General features: G+C 43.3%; 1 protein-coding gene across 1 annotated transcript in view; it reads left to right on the forward strand.

Moving 5' to 3' along the window:
• RASA3 (RAS p21 protein activator 3) overlaps positions 1-21,425 on the forward strand; it is a 161,034-nt gene that overhangs the window by 32,913 nt on the left and 106,696 nt on the right. The gene's annotated exons all lie outside the window — the stretch shown is intronic.

Consider the following 21,425-nt stretch of genomic DNA (forward strand, 5'->3'; position numbering starts at 1 on the left):
ATTCTACACTGTACAGAATGAGCAAAATCCAAAAATGTAGTCAACATATGTGTAAAAAACCCAAGCCAGCTACATGTTAGAGGAGATAACCGTTCGGTCTGTCATGTTGGTGGTCAGATCATTCACATGTATGCATGGTTGTCAAAGATTATTCCCTTCTTATAAAATGATGGCGTATTACTGGGACCCCCTCCCCCATCCTGAGAATAGGTCATAGCTGAGTTGGCAGTGGTTTTCTCCTCTGTACATCAGAGCTTTTGATCATCTGCTGCAGCCCCTTCATTTTCAGATATGCCCTCGATTTACCCACTATAGAGACTTATCTTCTATCCTGTGGATAGAGGATAACTGTCTGATCACTGTGGATCCCCTTCGATCAGGAGAACATGGTACACAAGTGCATCATGTGAATAGAGAACTTGTGTGCATGCATGGTGGTTGTTTTTTCATTTCTATGGGTCTGCTGGAGATCACTGTCCCAGAAGCCGCATAGAAGTGAATCTGATTTGCAGTTCAATATACAGTGGATGACCATTATTTTAGGTCACACATGAAGTTTAGAGGAATAAATAATAGAAAATAGAGTCTGTTTCCTACCATGTGTCTTCCATGATTATCTTTATTAATTGTTATCAGTGATTTGCAGCCCGTTCTATCTCGCATATCTGGAAATGTAAGGTTTCCCATTGCCTAGAGAATAAGAGGGAAATGTTGTGGCAGCTTCCTGTACAAGACAGCTGTGGTTACTATCCCAGCAGCAGGAAGGAGATGGGTAGATGTATGTGTGTAGTATATAGAATGGTTCGGGGTATTTTTGAATTTGAGATGGAGGAATGCCATCTTACTATAGGAGATTGCAAAATAGTACTGGGCATGACAAAAGGCCAACACTGTTCTTATTGGATGGTAATGGAGCTTTCCAGAGCCTAATTTTTGGACTGATTGATACTGTATATTGTAGTAAGAGTACAGATAACTCTATAAAGACATATATTCAAAGTCGTAAATGGAAATTCTTGGGGGCTTTCTTGAAAAGGATGCAGTCTGACTTCTTAGAATGACTTCTTATTCCAATGTTGACACAGTAGCACTAAGCGGAATCACAAGACATTAGATGCCGTTAGACACGCATGATTTGTTCTGAAAGTTGTAAATCAGAGAGTGAAAGAAACGTGAATACTGTAGTATGACTAATATATACTACAATATGTAATTCTACATACTAATAATGGTGAAGCAGATTGCGTAAAGCTATGTATGAATATCCATGAGTTCCTCTTGGTTTTGCATCTTGCTGATTAGTTTCTAACACATTCTCCTGGCAGCGATCATATATGATAGATAGGAGCTAAAAGACTAAATACAGACTTCAACTCTGCATAGACATGCATTCAGGGCACCAGGTCTCATGGCATGTCTGTTTAAGATAGATTTCTATAAATGAAATATATTCTTAACAATACCCAGTAATCATCCTATGGAAGACACCAGAACATTTATAGTACTTTCCAACTCAAACACATGAAAAAGTCGAAACCTGCAATTACGCTGCATAAATCCCAGATTCTTAGCATTTTTTATTTGAAGAAGTGGTGCTAAGCATACCACTTACATACCCAGATGTATTTCCCTGCTGTATTTTGGGAGGTTGACAAACAGCAGCACCTATAATTTTCTCCTACCTCATGAATAATGAACTTGAGTATGAGTCACTGTTAGCGGAGCTGCTGCCTTCTCTTATTCTCTTTTGCATGTTGAATTTGAAGACCATGGATAACCTAACCATTAACTGCCCTGCTGGACTACAGTCACACACTCCTCTTGCTGTTTTATAGCATATGACCTGGGATTCATTCTATTCACTTAAAGGGGTTGTGCCAACTTTTGAAGTTATTCCCTATCAATAGCGCAGGGGATAACTTCATGATCGGCATTGGTCCAACCTATGGAAGTCCCAACAATCCCACGAACAGGTCTGGTTCCTCCCTCCCAATGGAGAAGCAAGCTGAGCATGCACTCTCACTCCATTCATGCTCTCAGAAAGTGTTAGAGATAGCCAAGCACTGTACTCTATTATCTCTGGTACTCCTATAGAGAAATAATAGAGCAGCAGGGTGCATACTTGGCCCACCACTCCATCAGGATGGGGGAACTGGGCTGCTGTCCTCAGGATTGGCAGGAGATCCCAGCAGTCGACAGTCATTCAAAAAATGTCCATCACATGGCTATTTTTCAACACAATGAGAGTCTATGGGGCTATTCATTTATTCATTTTTTTTTTTTTTATTAATCCTGTCAAAGAAAATAGCACATGTCCTATTTCTGACTTTTTTACAGATCACTAATGGACTCTTCATATATTTCCATATTTCATCCATCTTTCATGGTCATTTTCCATCATGGCTGTGTGAATGAGTCCTAAGTCTTGTCTTTATATTTCTCATTCCTTCTGAATCCAGTTTTGGTTTTGATTAAAAAAAACAAAAAAAAAAACAACCTGTAGAAAGCACTACATGTGTGATTTCAGCCCTAGAGGTGTCCCCTGATAATAGGCTCATCATAGGCTTTCCAATTCTAAGACATCTGGTATAATATGTAACATATGTATGTTTAATTTCTCTGCAGTGCTACCACAGGAAAAATTAAAGGGTTTTGTCCGAATAAAAACTCACTACAGACAGGAAACTGTATACCATAAAGTATGTATGAATAACATCTTACTACCGTGACCAATGATTGGCCATAGCAGTCAAATGATCAGAAACAGAATAGCATCACTTCTCAATGAACATAGTGGGCTCTCTGTGTAATGCGGGGGTATGCCGGGTCTTCCAGAGTTGGATATATTTTTGCCAGTAAGAGAAGGACTTGAACAGGGATAGTCCTATCTTTCCCAGAATTTCCATAAATATATATTTTTGTAAATTAGTTTTCTATTCCAGATAACGCCTAATGTAAGATGTAAATGTAAAATAAAACAATTATCCATGGCAGTCACTTGGGGGTTAATGGGGTTTCTATAAATCTTTTGTAGGAAAATCGATTCTATGACAATCCACATTAGAGAAACCCTGTACTAACCAGCCTTCCCATTAACAGGGTTTTGGTTAGAAGCCTTCTATAAGATACCCATTAGTTGAATTACTTGTCTGCCTCCCAGTACACACATACTGTCCACCTCCCTGCTAGAAACTATTCCTGTTGCTGTGAAATGTAATCGCACCTCATAGACTTTTAATTAGAGCTGCCGCGTCAGAAATGCCCTACTGTAGAAGCGGCCTTGGCACAGATCCCAGCTTTATGTCTGTATTGGGAAACTGCTGAATTATGAGGATGGTGAAGATGGAGAAAGAGAGCTTGTTATATGTGCCATTGAAAAGTTAAGTCGTCACGTTGCTTTTTTTTGTGATGAATGAATACACATTTGGGTGTTTTGTACGTGATACATTTTCCATTCTATGTAATATTTACCCTTGGCAGTGTATGAGCATCCTCACACCAACAACACCTAACAAATACTTTACTTTAGCTGATCCATTTCTAAAAATGTGATCATATTAAAGAAATATCCCAGTAACTAGAAGTATGAAGAAATCTCTATAAATCCACTACAAAAGCCTGTTCAGCTTTTATCAGCTTGGTGTGAATTAGAGGTCATCTTTAATTTTTATTACCATCTGCTTCCTTTCTCTACATGTTTATTATAATATCTTAAAGGAGACCTTTACCACAATGGCTATTGTTTAAAATACAGGTGGTTATTATCTAGGTTTCCTTTAGATAGAGATCTCTTCTTTACATACACTATGGTAGAGAGCCAAAATCTGAATGCCATAAAGAGTAAACTTCAATAGAAATAAATATTTCATTGTAATTTTTATTTTGTGCTTTGGTGCAGATTCCAAAGGCCTCCATTATTTTTGTTGCTATCCTTTATGAAGAAAATGCATAGGGGTTTCTGCCACAAATTGTGATCTGAACAAGGATCTTACGACCAGCCTGACTGTATCATAGATGATACTGTTATTTCTGGGCATAAACCCAGATAAGGAGCCTTCTTGGGTCCACAAGGTGCCATATTATATTTGTCTGAAACTCGCCTTAGGGTAAGGTCCCATGTTGCAGAAAGTTTTTTTTTTTTTGTTTGAGGGTTTTTTTTGTGAGCCAAAGTCTACAGTGGATTTTACAGAAGGGAAACCTCTAAGTTTCCTTTTGTATTTTCCATTCCTTTTCAAGCCACTCCGACTTTGACTCCACAGAAAGTTTTGAAGAAAAAAAACCCGCTGCTCTTCTGCAATCTGGGGCCTTAGACTTAGGCCAGGGCCCCACATGGCGTAGACTGCGGCGTTTTACAGTCACAGCAAAGTGGAAATGGGATTCTAGTGAATCCCAACCCCACGTTACAGGAAGATACGTGGATAACCGTTGCAGTTTTGGAAATTGCAGCATGTCAGCTATATCTACAGAAACTCCGGCAGTTTCCCTATAGGCATAATTGAAGCAGAAAGTCAGTAAAGATCACCTCTGCGAACTTGCTGTGGGAAGAACCGTAATGTGTTGTCGCTGTAGCTTTTCTCGCAGCACTTTTTTGCTGCAGGACACCATGTGGAGCCTGAGCTTCACTCTGATTTGAGTTCTGTGAATTGCGTTAACCCTTTAAGGAACATAGTAAATGGTCCTTGAGCTATTTGCATGGCTTGTCTGGTGGAGTTCTGTCCTAGAATGATCTTAATGTTGACAACATTGCACCACTGGGTTTGTTCATGATACTTGTCCTGAACACACACTGTCTAACACAAGTTACTGGTTGGACTGAAATGTCACATACGATTGTTGATACAGCACTTCAGTCCAGAGATTCTGTTTCAATAACCCTCTGACTTCTCCTTTTAGACTCAAATCTAAGGGAAAGAAAATGCCCAGTCTGTCTGTGGATTGCAGACTGCTTCTTAGAAACCCATAGCTGCAGGGGGTGGTATGTGATGGAGGTTGTATGAGGTTCATTCTCTTCCTATTTTATTACTGCTGTTTATACAGTTGGATATAAAGCTTTGGAGCTATTTATAGCTCACTGTAGCCCACTTTTAGTAAGTATATCCTTTCCTGTCTTCTCGTGGAGAGAACCGTAGGGGTTCCCCCTTATCCCTTTGATGCTGACTTGTTTAGTTGCCCAGACAGAGAGGATTTTAGATTTGGTGAAAGCGTCAGGTTGGTGAGATTGAATGTCAGTGTTCTGGCAGGGCAGCTTGCAGCTGTTGGTGAAGCTCAGCATGCTCAATGCAGACAGCAGACTACAGGTGTTCAGCCCAGATTGTTTTATGTCATTTGTCACCGATGTCTCTTGAGATGTGGGCTAATGCTTGCTCACCACACAGTGACAAAAGGAAGGGTTGTTGCTAAGGCAAGGTTCACACTTAAAGGTTTATTTTTGCATATCCTGTTAATGTCTGGGGGATTCAAGCCAGTGGCGGGGCTTCATTTAACACCAGTCATCACCAGTTTCTCCTTTGTTAGATTTTATCATGAAAGTCAATGGATGATGGACAGAGAAAATGATAGATTTTAATTTGTCACCATTTTTTGTTCAATTTAGATAAGTGGCAGAAAGACTTCTTACATAAAACAAATGAGACTCTAGGATAAGATAGTGTCCTAAATGTTTGGCCACATCCATATAAAATGGCTCATATTTATCACAGTCATGCAACGCATATACTGAGTGGCTCATGATTTGGAAAAATAAGGTCCCGTGGATTGCAATGCTGATATTCCTGTTGTTTGAAAAGATGAGGATAACACCCACAGTCCATCCATATTGATATCTGTATACCAAGGGTTGTGGAATCAGTAGGCAGAAGTACGGACTCCAATGCTTCTATTTTTCCACTGTCTGATTCCGACTCCTATTCTGACTCCTTCATAAATAGCTGACAATGCTGATCAGTCAGAAGCAGAAGATTCTTTAATTAGAAGTAAACTAGTGGCTGAAATCCTGTGAAAGCAAATGTGCTTCAAATTAACTATAATATACATTACTATCATATATTAAGAATTTTATAATATAGTTCAAATAAATGATCATTTCATTTTTAAGCTAGAGTCATTGGGGCAAATTAAGCTACTTGCCCCCTTTTTTTGGCGTGCATTATGCCCTTTTGAGGTCTTTTTTTGCGCTATGCTGCATTTATGAAGCATTTGCACCTTTTTTCATGTGTAAATATAACACAGTTTTTAATATTGTATCAATTGAATAAAATTATATTTTGGTGTTTTTCTTGCATATTTTGCATACATATGGTGAGTGTCTTACCTACCTGGTTTTTCCAGATTCGTGTATCATTTTTCATGTGGTAATTCTGATCTCGCCACTTTTGGGTTTTGATGAGAAAAGGGGGTGTGGCCTAAATGGGGATCCTGTGTTTACTACTTGTGCCTTTTGAAAAGAGGTGCAAATTAGGCACAAAAGCACTCCAGCCCATTTGCAGCGTACACGAGCCGTGGATAGTAGGAGAGTTGAGCTGAGGTGGGAGATAAGATGGGATACTGGATGGAGGGCACTGGATGGCATACATTCATGTCACAGTGAGTGGAGTAGCCTGGGGACAGCTGAGAAGGTGCAGCTGAGGCGTTCAGCACATGCACCGCGGCAACATGCCCTCCAGACCTGTGAAAAATATGGTCAAAAAAGGGGCAGATGATAAATGACCCCCAACAACTTTTTCCCCACTTCACCCAAAATTGGCCCTGACTCTGAATCCACAACCCTGTGTTTAACCTGCCTCATTTCTTGCCACTGCTGTAGGAAAGCTGGACATGTAAGCCAGCAGTGCATACAGAATAGCTGTGACAGCATAAAGTAATGGCATTTCATTAAATTTGCAATAACTAGCTGTCTCTATTCTATGCTGAGTAGGGCCTGAATATTTTCTGTATGCACCAAACCTATGTTGCAGTCAGCAGGGGTTGCATATAACTAGCTCTTACCATGGGAAGCTTCTGCTTATTCTTCCCTTGTGTGAAAGGAAGAAACTCTTTCCTGTTCTACCCAAAACCATTTCCTTCTTCACATTAGACAGCAGGTGTTAGTAGGGCACTGATTTGTACATGGGTCATACTCATGTACCAGAGCTGAATTTGTTATTTAACACAGACACTTTGTTGTTTGTGCAAAATGATTATTCTGAGCTGAGATAATGCACAAGATATAGCATGATATGACATTGTTATAAATGGCAGGAAATGATAGCCAGTCATCACATATGACACTAGTTATGTTGGACTCGTGGCAGGTTTGATGAGATGTACTTTTATATACTGTGCACTTCTGCTTTTATTGATCTATTCATTACATGCTACACTCACCGGCCACTTTATTAGGTACACCTGTCCAACTGCTCGTTAACACTTAATTTCTAATCAGCCAATCACATGGCGGCAACTCAGTGCATTTAGGCATGTAGACATGGTCAAGACAATCTACTGCAGTTCAAACCGAGCATCAGTATGGGGAAGAAAGGTGATTTGAGTGCCTTTGAACGTGGCATGGTTGTTGGTGCCAGAAGGGCTGGTCTGAGTATTTCAGAAACTGCTGATCTACTGGGATTTTCACGCACAACCATCTCTAGGGTTTACAGAGAATGGTCCGAAAAAGAAAAAACATCCAGTGAGCGGCAGTTCTGTGGGCGGAAATGCGTTGTTGATGCCAGAGGTCAGAGGAGAATGGCCAGACTGGTTCGAGCTGATAGAAAGGCAACAGTGACTCAAATAGCCACCCGTTACAACCAAGGTAGCCAGAAGAGCATCTCTGAACGCACAGTACGTTGAACTTTGAGGCAGATGGGCTACAGCAGCAGAAGACCACACCGGGTGCCACTTCTTTCAGCTAAGAACAGGAAACTGAGGCTACAATTTGCACAAGCTCATTGAAATTGGAAAATTGAAGATTGGAAAAACGTTGCCTGGTCTGATGAGTCTCGATTTCTGCTGCGACATTCGGATGGTAGGGTCAGAATTTGGTGTCAACAACATGAAAGCATGGATCCATCCTGCCTTGTATCAACGGTTCAGGCTGGTGGTGGTAGTGTCATGGTGTGGGGAATATTTTCTTGGCACTCTTTGGGCCCCTTGGTACCAATTGAGCATCGTTGCAACGCCAAAGCCTACCTGAGTATTGTTGCTGACCATGTCCATCCCTTTATGACCACAATGTACCCAACATCTGATGGCTACTTTCAGCAGGATATTGCGCCATGTCATAAAGCTGGAATCATCTCAGACTGGTTTCTTGAACATGACAATGAGTTCACTGTACTCCAATGGCCTCCACAGTCACCAGATCTCAATCCAATAGAGCATCTTTGGGATGTGGTGGAACGGGAGATTCGCATCATGGATGTGCAGCCGACAAATCTGCGGCAACTGTGTGATGCCATCATGTCAATATGGACCAAAATCTCTGAGGAATGCTTCCAGCACCTTGTTGAATCTATGCCACGAAGAATTGAGGCAGTTCTGACGGCAAAAGGGGGTCCAACCCGTTACTAGCATGGTGTACCTAATAAAGTGGCCGGTGAGTGTATATCACTATGGAATTGTACTGGCGGATAACGTTTAGTTAATATGCACTTCCCCACATGGAGCCCCCAGGCTTCTTGCTTAGTTTCTGATGTCCTCCCCTGTACCATATACGTATTGTTGAGCAATCTTTTGAGATCAGTATACACATGTGGTTTGTAAAATTCAGCCTGAAATCTTTCCCAGTTTGGGGAAGCTGTTAGTTTAGTGTAACTGGTTTCAGTAAGGTAATGATTTTGTATGAAGTGTAATTCCTGTTCTATTGCATGAGGCAATGTTTGATCCCACCTAATATAGAGTTATGCTGAAGCCCCACATTGTGACAACGCAGCTTTATTTGTTGCAGATTTTGCTGTGGTTTTTTGACCCAAATTCAGGAGTGCAGAAGGGAAAAGTATAAGATCTTCTTATATAATTCCCATTCCTTTTGTAAGCCACTCTTGTCTTTGGCTCAAAAATCCGTATCCAACAATTCCAGCTCTTTACATCTCCAATTACAATTAATAGGTGCCCTCCATTGATTCTAACACATTTATATATTTTTTCTTTGGCCTCCTCCATTCCTGAGCAGCAAGCACAGTTACTTTTTACTACTGGAGTCAGTGGAGCGGCGCCTATTGACGGATATGAAGAACTTGAATTGGTGAAGGTGGTGAAAGGTCCTCTATGTAGCCTATTACTGGCCCAAGCTGAAACTACTATTCACACAAGGAGTGAGGAAGTCATCTGCGAAACAATATCCCTTACACCCCAAAAACAGAACTGAAATAGTATTCTCTTTAATTCATTTTTGCTGCTGCAAAACCTCAATCTGAAAACCTCAATATGTCTCTCAATTTGCCTCCATTCATTTAAATGGAGAGCTCCATTATTATCTCTTATACTCATAGTATGGGTTACATGTATTATTAATGCATCGGTGAAGCAGAATCTCACCAGCAAGTGGTTGTCTGCTTCTTGTTCAGCACAGCTTGCCCAATCCTTGCAGTACATGACAGGATCCTCCTTTTGTTCCATTGTGTGAAATATTCAGAGAGCTTGAGCTTCAACTGGCACATCCTCTGTCTTTTGCTCATGTCTTAAGACCATAAAATTAGGTGAAATCTGTCTTTTCAGCAATTCTATTACCCCAGATTCAGTTTGTGAAAGGGTTAATGCTTCATTCCTTGAAGTGTGATATACTATAAGATCATGGGCTGTGTCATCTTAACTTCATCATCCTCTCCACTGATATACAGAGACTCTTTGTCTTCCTTTCCGGCTAGACTTGTTCTAACCACTTTCTTCAATATAATTTTTTTTTTTTTTTCAAAGGTATCCAGCTGGTTTATGAAAGATTTTTTTTTTTCTCTCTGCTTTCTAGAAAATAAATCTTGTATACCTGCATGTAAAAGAAGCATTAGAGAAGGAGAATGTGTGTGAATACAATTGTCATTAACAATAAAGAATACCACACACACACACACACTATTTTAGTGTTATAGATCTGGTCCTGATGTGCATTGAGTAATTCTGCAATCTTTAAATAACGTCTAATCTTTACAGTAGTATATTAACCTGATGGTGCAAGTGGAACCCTTCTTGAAAAGGACCTGTCACCAAGTCTGAAGAGCCCAGTGAGATCTGATAGGTGGTGTCACCCTGAGCATTTTGGTATTTTTTTTTTTTCAAATCCATTGAGCTAGCTATTCCAAAGATATAAGCCCTTTTAATGCAAATTTGGGAATACTAAGCAAATAGGATGTAACGTTGGCTTCTCTGGGGTGGAGTCTCTGTGTTTAATATATCATGCAGTGTTACTGCCCACTTGGCTAATATACCCTGATCTGCATCAACACTAAAAGGGCTATCTTTGGAATGGCTGAATGAATGGATTTCGATAAATAAAACACTAAAATGCTCAGCTGAGCTGTGTCACTGGGCTTTTCAGATTCAGTGACAGGTCCTGCGTAATGGCAAATCCAAAGTAGAATTGGGTTTCTATGTTAAAATCTATGGAGATTACAAAAACAGCTATTCTCCCAGCAGGTGTGGGTCCCATCTTTAAGGCTTGAGGAAAGTGGCATCCTCCTTAGTCTGGAACCACATTTGCAGTTTTAAAATCATAGCCAAGAGTGGATTCATATAGAAAGTTAAACATAAAGGAAGGATGTATACTTCTCCTTTCTGCTGGGTCTGGCTCAGAAAAACTGCAACTCAAATGACATAAAAAACCTGTCAGTGTTTTCCCAGCCTAAGGATGAGTTCACGCTATTATCAGTCTGTTGCTGTCATCCATTATAGGTTGAGAGCAATGGATATTAACGGTAGTAGAGTAAAGGACACCGATGGTGTGATGGTGATGGATCCACGACAGAACTTGGAGGTTGTCAAAGCTAAACATAATTTTCTAATAACGCTGGGTTCACACCAGCGTTCAGTCTCCGTACTTAGATTTCTGTTTTCTGCCGGCAGAAGATGGAAACTTGTCAGACCGCGTCTGGCTGTGAGTGCCGGTGAGCGTTTTGTGCTCTCCGTGTCGAAACCGTTTTTTTTTTAAACTGGACACAAAGTCCTGCATGTCCGACTTAGTGTCCAGTTAAAAAAACAAAAAAACAAAAAAAAAAACGTTTTTGCCGTGGAGAGCATAGAACGCTCACCGACGCTCACAGCCGGACACTTTTCAAACCCATTCAAATGAATGGGTTTGAAATGTCTGCAGGTTTCCGTTCCTGCCCAGTTTCGGGCAGGAAACGGAAACCTATATAAACGGAGACCCCAGGAGTAGATGTGAACGAGCACTTAGACCACAGGAGGTGAAATAAAAATTAAAACAAAAACAAAACATGCATACCTGTCTCTGGAGCTCTGGGGTCCTCCCAGGACAGTCTGGTCCTGTGGCTGCCGCCTTACTGTTGTCCTTCTCTTCGTCTGTGAAGTCCTGGTTCCCCTCTGCTGAGACTGCTGATTGGCCTTGGCAATCACATGTCGCAGCTACTTCTGCTTGAAGATCACAACTGAGCTGCAGGACCAGATCATGCGGGGAGATGCCGAGCACCGGGGACCGGTGAGTATGGTTTCCTTTTATTTATTTTTTTTCACCTCCACGGCCTAATTAATAAATAAAATTTTAGTTTTGACAACCCATTTAATGTGTCTGTAATACTCATTTCTAGAAACAGGTGGATTTGTTATTTGCAATTTTTTTATATGGGGAAACACTGAGTGCGCAGCAGATTTTCTTTGATATGTATACCGTCATATGTGGCAGTACATTTGCTTTCATTTAGCCACATCATGTGTTCAAAAGAAACGGAGTCATCTGGACAGAAAGGAATGGCTTATGCAAAACTTCAATGGTGTTGTTGCATTGCAGTCATTGGGAGTAATGGCACAATTTTGACACATGGCCCTGATTTGCAACAAAGATAGACCATTTCGTATGTGCTCTACTCCACACATCACTTTTTTTTAACCCTATGGGTACCAATACAAACGTACTGTATGTTGATGCGTACCTGACTAGTATGCTGTTTATGTAGAGCAGGTGTACAAGCCGCTCAGTCTCTGCTGTTTCACAAAGCAGGGACCTCACAGCAGTGCCTGCGATCAGAAATAACTGTAATTTAGAATGCAGGGAGTAAAAAACAAAAACATAAAAATATCTGTGTCCTGTAAGGGTTAATACATTGTGTGGAGCAGGGCATGTATCAAGGTGGACAGACCAGGGACATCTCTGCCCTTCATATGTACTATTAACTCACACCAGAAAACTGATGTGTTATACCTGAAATCAGTTCTGGCACACAGGACCTCACAAAATTAGAGATGAGCGAACACTAAAATGTTCGAGGTTCGAAATTCGATTCGAACAGCCGCTCACTGTTCGAGTGTTCGAATGGGTTTCGAACCCCATTATAGTCTATGGGGAACATAAACTCGTTAAGGGGGAAACCCAAATTCGTGTCTGGAGGGTCACCAAGTCCACTATGACACCCCAGGAAATGATACCAACACCCTGGAATGACACTGGGACAGCAGGGGAAGCATGTCTGGGGGCATAAAAGTCACTTTATTTCATGGAAATCCCTGTCAGTTTGCGATTTTCGCAAGCTAACTTTTCCCCATAGAAATGCATTGGCCAGTGCTGATTGGCCAGAGTACGGAACTCGACCAATCAGCGCTGGCTCTGCTGGAGGAGGCGGAGTCTAAGATAGCTCCACACCAGTCTCCATTCAGGTCCGACCTTAGACTCCGCCTCCTCCGGCAGAGCCAGCGCTGATTGGCCGAAGGCTGGCCAATGCATTCCTATGCGAATGCAGACTTAGCAGTGCTGAGTCAGTTTTGCTCAACTACACATCTGATGCACACTCGGCACTGCTACATCAGATGTAGCAATCTGATGTAGCAGAGCCGAGGGTGCACTAGAACCCCTGTGCAAACTCAGTTCACGCTAATAGAATGCATTGGCCAGCGCTGATTGGCCAATGCATTCTATTAGCCCGATGAAGTAGAGCTGAATGTGTGTGCTAAGCACACACATTCAGCACTGCTTCATCAAGCCAATACAATGCATTAGCCAGTGCTGATTGGCCAGAGTACGGAATTCGGCCAATCAGCGCTGGCTCTGCTGGAGGAGGCGGAGTCTAAGATCGCTCCACACCAGTCTCCATTCAGGTCCGACCTTAGACTCCGCCTCCTCCGGCAGAGCCAGCGCTGATTGGCCGAAGGCTGGCCAATGCATTCCTATGCGAATGCAGACTTAGCAGTGCTGAGTCAGTTTTGCTCAACTACACATCTGATGCACACTCGGCACTGCTACATCAGATGTAGCAATCTGATGTAGCAGAGCCGAGGGTGCACTAGAACCCCTGTGCAAACTCAGTTCACGCTAATAGAATGCATTGGCCAGCGCTGATTGGCCAATGCATTCTATTAGCCCGATGAAGTAGAGCTGAATGTGTGTGCTAAGCACACACATTCAGCACTGCTTCATCAAGCCAATACAATGCATTAGCCAGTGCTGATTGGCCAGAGTACGGAATTCGGCCAATCAGCGCTGGCCAATGCATTCTATTAGCCCGATGAAGTAGAGCTGAATGTGTGTGCTAAGCACACACATTCAGCACTGCTTCATCAAGCCAATACAATGCATTAGCCAGTGCTGATTGGCCAGAGTACGGAATTCGGCCAATCAGCGCTGGCTCTGCTGGAGGAGGCGGAGTCTAAGGTCGGACCTGAATGGAGACTGGTGTGGAGCGATCTTAGACTCCGCCTCCTCCAGCAGAGCCAGCGCTGATTGGCCGAATTCCGTACTCTGGCCAATCAGCACTGGCTAATGCATTGTATTGGCTTGATGAAGCAGTGCTGAATGTGTGTGCTTAGCACACACATTCAGCTCTACTTCATCGGGCTAATAGAATGCATTGGCCAATCAGCGCTGGCCAATGCATTCTATTAGCGTGAACTGAGTTTGCACAGGGGTTCTAGTGCACCCTCGGCTCTGCTACATCAGATTGCTACATCTGATGTAGCAGTGCCGAGTGTGCATCAGATGTGTAGTTGAGCAAAACTGACTCAGCACTGCTAAGTCTCTGCATTCGCATAGGAATGCATTGGCCAGCCTTCGGCCAATCAGCGCTGGCTCTGCCGGAGGAGGCGGAGTCTAAGGTCGGACCTGAATGGAGACTGGTGTGGAGCGATCTTAGACTCCGCCTCCTCCAGCAGAGCCAGCGCTGATTGGTCGAGTTCCGTACTCTGGCCAATCAGCGCTGGCCAATGCATTCTATTAGCCCGATGAAGCAGAGTGTGCACAAGGGTTCAAGCGCACCCTCGGCTCTGATGTAGCAGAGCTGAGGGTGCACAAGGGTTCAAGTGCACCCTCGGCTCTCCTACATCAGAGCCGAGGGTGCGCTTGAACCCTTGTGCAGCCTCGGCTCTGCTACATCAGAGCCGAGGGTGCGCTTGAACCCTTGTGCACACTCTGCTTCATCAAGCTAATAGAATGCATTGGCCAGCACTGATTGGCCAGAGTACGGAATTCGGCCAATCAGCGCTGGCCAATGCATCCCTATGGGAAAAAGTTTATCTCACAAAAATCACAATTACACACCCGATAGAGCCCCAAAAAGTTATTTTTAATAACATTCCCCCCTAAATAAAGGTTATCCCTAGCTATCCCTGCCTGTACAGCTATCCCTGTCTCATAGTCACAAAGTTCACATTCTCATATGACCCGGATTTGAAATCCACTATTCGTCTAAAATGGAGGTCACCTGATTTCGGCAGCCAATGACTTTTTCCAATTTTTTTCAATGCCCCCAGTGTCGTAGTTCCTGTCCCACCTCCCCTGCGCTGTTATTGGTGCAAAAAAGGCGCCAGGGAAGGTGGGAGGGGAATCGAATTTTGGCGCACTTTACCACGTGGTGTTCGATTCGATTCGAACATGGCGAACACCCTGATATCCGATCGAACATGTGTTCGATAGAACACTGTTCGCTCATCTCTACACAAAATCTGCCAGAGTTATTAAAAAGCCAGGACAGGTCCAGTCTGTAATTGAACGGGTGTTGGGGGAGGATGGTTGGCCTTCCCTTGATCCCTAAGACATATCTATTTAATCTACCCTCTGAACCCTCCCCCCTCACTGGAATAACTGTATGCAAGAATACGTGAGGCTAGGACACCTGAATATTTGACAGCTCTCCTGAACAATGAGGAGGAAAGGTTTTTAACTGTTTGGGGACCCTGGGATACCTTCTGGGCGCTTTGGAATTGGGATTTATGTTAATTCTCCCCTTTTCTGAGACAATAGTGTGGCATTGCATTCCTTTGTGGATCATGTTCTGTGTCTCCACTATATATCTTTAATGTTCTTTGGATATATGTCTGTATTACTGTTATGTATATCTTTCTCATGCTAGCTTTCTTTGACTCATGTTATGGGCTTATATATCTTGTGCATACTTTCATTCCCTTGTATTTTTGTTCTTCTTTAAAAAACTTAATTAAAAAAAGCACATATGCCAATGGGGAATGTATTAAGTGTGGAATACACCAGTCTAAATAAATTCCCCTGCTCTATCTTATTATCGTTCTCTCTTTTCAGGCTAGCCATTCCAAGACCAGTTGTATAAAATTATGTGATGGCAGTATTAGGATAAAATCAGATTCACTAGCTTTCTTTTGTTTTTGAGAATTGCTGTAGACGCACATAATAGACCCATAACCTGAAATTACCTTAACATAAATGTATACTGATCTCCATAGTGTTGTGTTTCAGAGCCATTGGTTTGGAATCCCGCAGCTTTTTCTATCTTATTGTATAGCACAATGTGTAGCTCAGGCCTGTGGTTGGAGCTGCAATGGGTCTCTTGAGAAATAGTAGATGGCCCTTAATGTACTCCAAGGAGCACTTAACAGGTTTGTTTATGACTTGTAAAGAACTATTAAACCGATGGATGTACACAAGCTGCTGCTATATTTCATCATTTCACCTTATCAATTGCTTGGTACTAGAGAACAACAAGAATATTTTCTGTTACAGTGTGAAATTGTAACTTTTTCATTGTTTGCTTGTAAAATTAAATTAGGTCAGTTAACTCTTTCATATAATGTACTGTATTATAGATTAATTCAATAGATAGTATGAAACACCAGTATTAAATATTGAAATAAATTCTATAATCCTGGTCATTGAAGTATATTCCAGAAAAGACTAGTGATCATCAGAAAGTAACTTCAATGGCAGGAAAAAAAGGTATTAAAGATATGGATGCTAACATGACAAAACTTGCCTTTCCCCAATTTGATGCTGTCCGGGTACTGCACTCCATTTCCTGATTTCCGAAAAAAAACAGGAAATAATCAAAGATGGCCATTCAGCCAATCACTGGTGGAGACGGCCATCTCTTCACTGGTTGGCTTTTGCAAGCATTTCCTCATCATGAGACTCATTGAAATGAAGAGCAGCACTACCCTCTCCTTCTATGTTTTTGCTTTAGTCCGTCTCCATCCCCATTCTTGGATCTCTCTAAAGCAGATTTGCAGATCACTTTTCTGGCAGATGGGATAGTTGTCTGTCAAAACAATTGGTCATTTGCCCAAAAATGTATTTTGGTACTTGATGATTGGTCAGATATTTGTTCATGGAAGTGTAGACTGGTAGGGGGATTGCAGCCGATACTGAGGCTTGGGAAGTTTAGATGATGTCCATATTGATCCAACTAAAAAGGGGATCTTTATTGAAATTTAGTCTGGATTTATAGTGTAGGTTCCACTACTGTCCCAAAAAGGGAAGTTTATAAACCAGATGTCCAAGTGAATAAATGAAATGATGATAAATCGTTCACAAAGTTTAAGGTAGGTGTATACGAATAGTGATTAAGTGTAGGGAACACACAATTCATTTCTCTCTCTCTTTTTGTCTTCTGTGGTTTGGAGACTGCAGTCTCTATTAGGTTTTCTTTGGGACAGAGCGCTTTGTAGATCACAAGTTCTGTGTGTGGGTGTGACACTGGAAATTATACAGCAATAGAAGACATAAGAGAAGTAGGAATGGATTTTACCCCTTGTGTTTACTTGGAGTGTTGTCAGTGTCTTCTGTGTTTGGAGGTTTTTGAAGAAGTCAGTGGGAACCCCCTCCGAGAGGCTTAAGTGTGTTTTTTTGTTTTGTGGGTTATTGGCACATTTCCTTTCCTTCAGTTTTTCCTGTTATGATCCATTAGTCATTACCTTTATTGAAAGTCTTGGGAACACAATCTCTTTAACTATTAAAAGCATTTTCCTTTCAGTACTTTTTGATACCCTTATTTAGGTAGTGCCTTAGGCTTCTTGCACATGACCATATCGGTTTCTACGGTCTACAAATACTGATCAGCAAAAAGCCATGTTACTATGTTATCCACAATCACAGATCCGCAAAAGACTTGTATGATCACCTACACTTGTCTGTTCTGCAAATGTGGAAAAAATAGGAAACTCTTTATAATTTTCAGTCCTTGGATATGACATGGACACATGGCCTCAAAAAATGTGGTCGTGTGCCGGGACTCATAAAAATGCATGTGTCAATTCTGGCTAATGCCATACACACATTGCAGAAAAATATCTGCAGTGGAAATGCTGTTTTTGTAAATCGCAGCGTGCCAATTATAACTACTAGAGATGAGCGAACAGTGTTCTATCGAACACATGTTCGATCGGATATCAGGGTGTTCGCCATGTTCGAATCGAATCGAACACCACGTGGTAAAGTGCGCCAAAATTCGATTCCCCTCCCACCTTCCCTGGCGCCTTTTTTGCACCAATAACAGCGCAGGGGAGGTGGGACAGGAACTACGACACTGGGGGCATTGAAAAAAATTGGAAAAAGTCATTGGGTGCCGAAATCAGGTGACCTCCATTTTAGACGAATAGTGGATTTCAAATCCGGGTCATATGAGAATGTGAACTTTGTGACTATGAGACAGGGATAGCTGTACAGGCAGGGATAGCTAGGGATAACCTTTATTTAGGGGGGAATGTTATTAAAAATAACTTTTTGGGGCTCTATCGGGTGTGTAATTGTGATTTTTGTGAGATAAACTTTTTCCCATAGGGATGCATTGGCCAGCGCTGATTGGCCGAATTCCGTACTCTGGCCAATCAGTGCTGGCCAATGCATTCTATTAGCTTGATGAAGCAGAGTGTGCACAAGGGTTCAAGCGCACCCTCGGCTCTGATGTAGCAGAGCCGAGGCTGCACAAGGGTTCAAGCGCACCCTCGGCTCTGATGTAGGAGAGCCGAGGGTGCACTTGAACCCTTGTGCACCCTCAGCTCTGCTACATCAGAGCCGAGGGTGCGCTTGAACCCTTGTGCACACTCTGCTTCATCAAGCTAATAGAATGCATTGGCCAGCGCTGATTGGCCAATGTATTCTATTAGCCTGATGAAGTAGAGCTGAATGTGTGTGCTAAGCACACACATTCAGCTCTACTTCATCGGGCTAATAGAATGCATTGGCCAGCGCTGATTGGCCAGAGTACGGAACTCGACCAATCAGCGCTGGCTCTGCTGGAGGAGGCGGAGTCTAAGATCGCTCCACACCAGTCTCCATTCAGGTCCGACCTTAGACTCCGCCTCCTCCGGCAGAGCCAGCGCTGATTGGCCGAAGGCTGGCCAATGCATTCCTATGCGAATGCAGAGACTTAGCAGTGCTGAGTCAGTTTTGCTCAACTACACATCTGATGCACACTCGGCACTGCTACATCAGATGTAGCAATCTGATGTAGCAGAGCCGAGGGTGCACTAGAACCCCTGTGCAAACTCAGTTCACGCTAATAGAATGCATTGGCCAGCGCTGATTGGCCAATGCATTCTATTAGCCCGATGAAGTAGAGCTGAATGTGTGTGCTAAGCACACACATTCAGCACTGCTTCATCACGCCAATACAATGCATTAGCCAGTGCTGATTGGCCAGAGTACGGAATTCGGCCAATCAGCGCTGGCTCTGCTGGAGGAGGCGGAGTCTAAGGTCGGACCTGAATGGAGACTGGTGTGGAGCGATCTTAGACTCCGCCTCCTCCAGCAGAGCCAGCGCTGATTGGTCGAGTTCCGTACTCTGGCCAATCAGCGCTGGCCAATGCATTCTATTAGCCCGATGAAGTAGAGCTGAATGTGTGTGCTTAGCACACACATTCAGCTCTACTTCATCAGGCTAATAGAATACATTGGCCAATCAGCGCTGGCCAATGCATTCTATTAGCTTGATGAAGCAGAGTGTGCACAAGGGTTCAAGCGCACCCTCGGCTCTGATGTAGCAGAGCCGAGGCTGCACAAGGGTTCAAGTGCACCCTCGGCTCTCCTACATCAGAGCCGAGGGTGCGCTTGAACCCTTGTGCAGCCTCGGCTCTGCTACATCAGAGCCGAGGGTGCGCTTGAACCCTTGTGCACACTCTGCTTCATCAAGCTAATAGAATGCATTGGCCAGCACTGATTGGCCAGAGTACGGAATTCGGCCAATCAGCGCTGGCCAATGCATTCTATTAGCCCGATGAAGTAGAGCTGAATGTGTGTGCTTAGCACACACATTCAGCTCTACTTCATCAGGCTAATAGAATACATTGGCCAATCAGCGCTGGCCAATGCATTCTATTAGCTTGATGAAGCAGAGTGTGCACAAGGGTTCAAGCGCACCCTCGGCTCTGATGTAGCAGAGCCGAGGCTGCACAAGGGTTCAAGTGCACCCTCGGCTCTCCTACATCAGAGCCGAGGGTGCGCTTGAACCGTTGTGCAGCCTCGGCTCTGCTACATCAGAGCCGAGGGTGCGCTTGAACCCTTGTGCACACTCTGCTTCATCAAGCTAATAGAATGCATTGGCCAGCACTGATTGGCCAGAGTACGGAATTCGGCCAATCAGCGCTGGCCAATGCATTCTATTAGCCCGATGAAGTAGAGCTGAATGTGTGTGCTAAGCACACACATTCAGCACTGCTTCATCACGCCAATACAATGCATTAGCCAGTGCTGATTGGCCGAATTCCGTACTCTGGCCAATCAGCGCTGGCTCTGCTGGAGGAGGCGGAGTCTAAGATCGCTCCACACCAGTCTCCATTCAGGTCCGACCTTAGACTCCGCCTCCTCCAGCAGAGCCAGCGCTGATTGGCCGAATTCCGTACTCTGGCCAATCAGCACTGGCTAATGCATTGTATTGGCTTGATGAAGCAGTGCTGAATGTGTGTGCTTAGCACACACATTCAGCTCTACTTCATCGGGCTAATAGAATGCATTGGCCAGCGCTGATTGGCCGAATTCCGTACTCTGGCCAATCAGCACTGGCTAATGCATTGTATTGGCTTGATGAAGCAGTGCTGAATGTGTGTGCTTAGCACACACATTCAGCTCTACTTCATCGGGCTAATAGAATGCATTGGCCAATCAGCGCTGGCCAATGCATTCTATTAGCGTGAACTGAGTTTGCACAGGGGTTCTAGTGCACCCTCGGCTCTGCTACATCAGATTGCTACATCTGATGTAGCAGTGCCGAGTGTGCATCAGATGTGTAGTTGAGCAAAACTGACTCAGCACTGCTAAGTCTGCATTCGCATAGGAATGCATTGGCCAGCCTTCGGCCAATCAGCGCTGGCTCTGCCGGAGGAGGCGGAGTCTAAGGTCGGACCTGAATGGAGACTGGTGTGGAGCTATCTTAGACTCCGCCTCCTCCAGCAGAGCCAGCGCTGATTGGTCGAGTTCCGTACTCTGGCCAATCAGCACTGGCCAATGCATTTCTATGGGGAAAAGTTAGCTTGCGAAAATCGCAAACTGACAGGGATTTCCATGAAATAAAGTGACTTTTATGCCCCCAGACATGCTTCCCCTGCTGTCCCAGTGTCATTCCAGGGTGTTGGTATCATTTCCTGGGGTGTCATAGTGGACTTGGTGACCCTCCAGACACGAATTTGGGTTTCCCCCTTAACGAGTTTATGTTCCCCATAGACTATAATGGGGTTCGAAACCCATTCGAACACTCGAACAGTGAGCGGCTGTTCGAATCGAATTTCGAACCTCGAACATTTTAGTGTTCGCTCATCTCTAATAACTACGGAAACGCTGGTGTTTTCCATATAAATAGAAGCAGAAAGTCTCCTGTGAAAAAAAAACTGATGCGTTTCTGCCGACTTAACCTTATTCAGGATATTCACCATGCGTTAAGATTCCATACAGTCTCAAAATTATTTATTAATTCGGCACCCATGTACTTTTCTGAGCCCTACTTTTTCTATTAAATCCAAAAGGAAAGAAAAATCATACTTATTTTGTGTTGCCACTTCTAGGAAACACTGTAGAGTCTCAATACAGCAGATTTAGCTCTGCCGTGTGAACAATGCCTTAT

This window comes from Leptodactylus fuscus, chromosome 2, assembly GCF_031893055.1.
Source record: "Leptodactylus fuscus isolate aLepFus1 chromosome 2, aLepFus1.hap2, whole genome shotgun sequence".
NCBI classification, from domain to species: Eukaryota; Metazoa; Chordata; class Amphibia; order Anura; family Leptodactylidae; genus Leptodactylus; species Leptodactylus fuscus.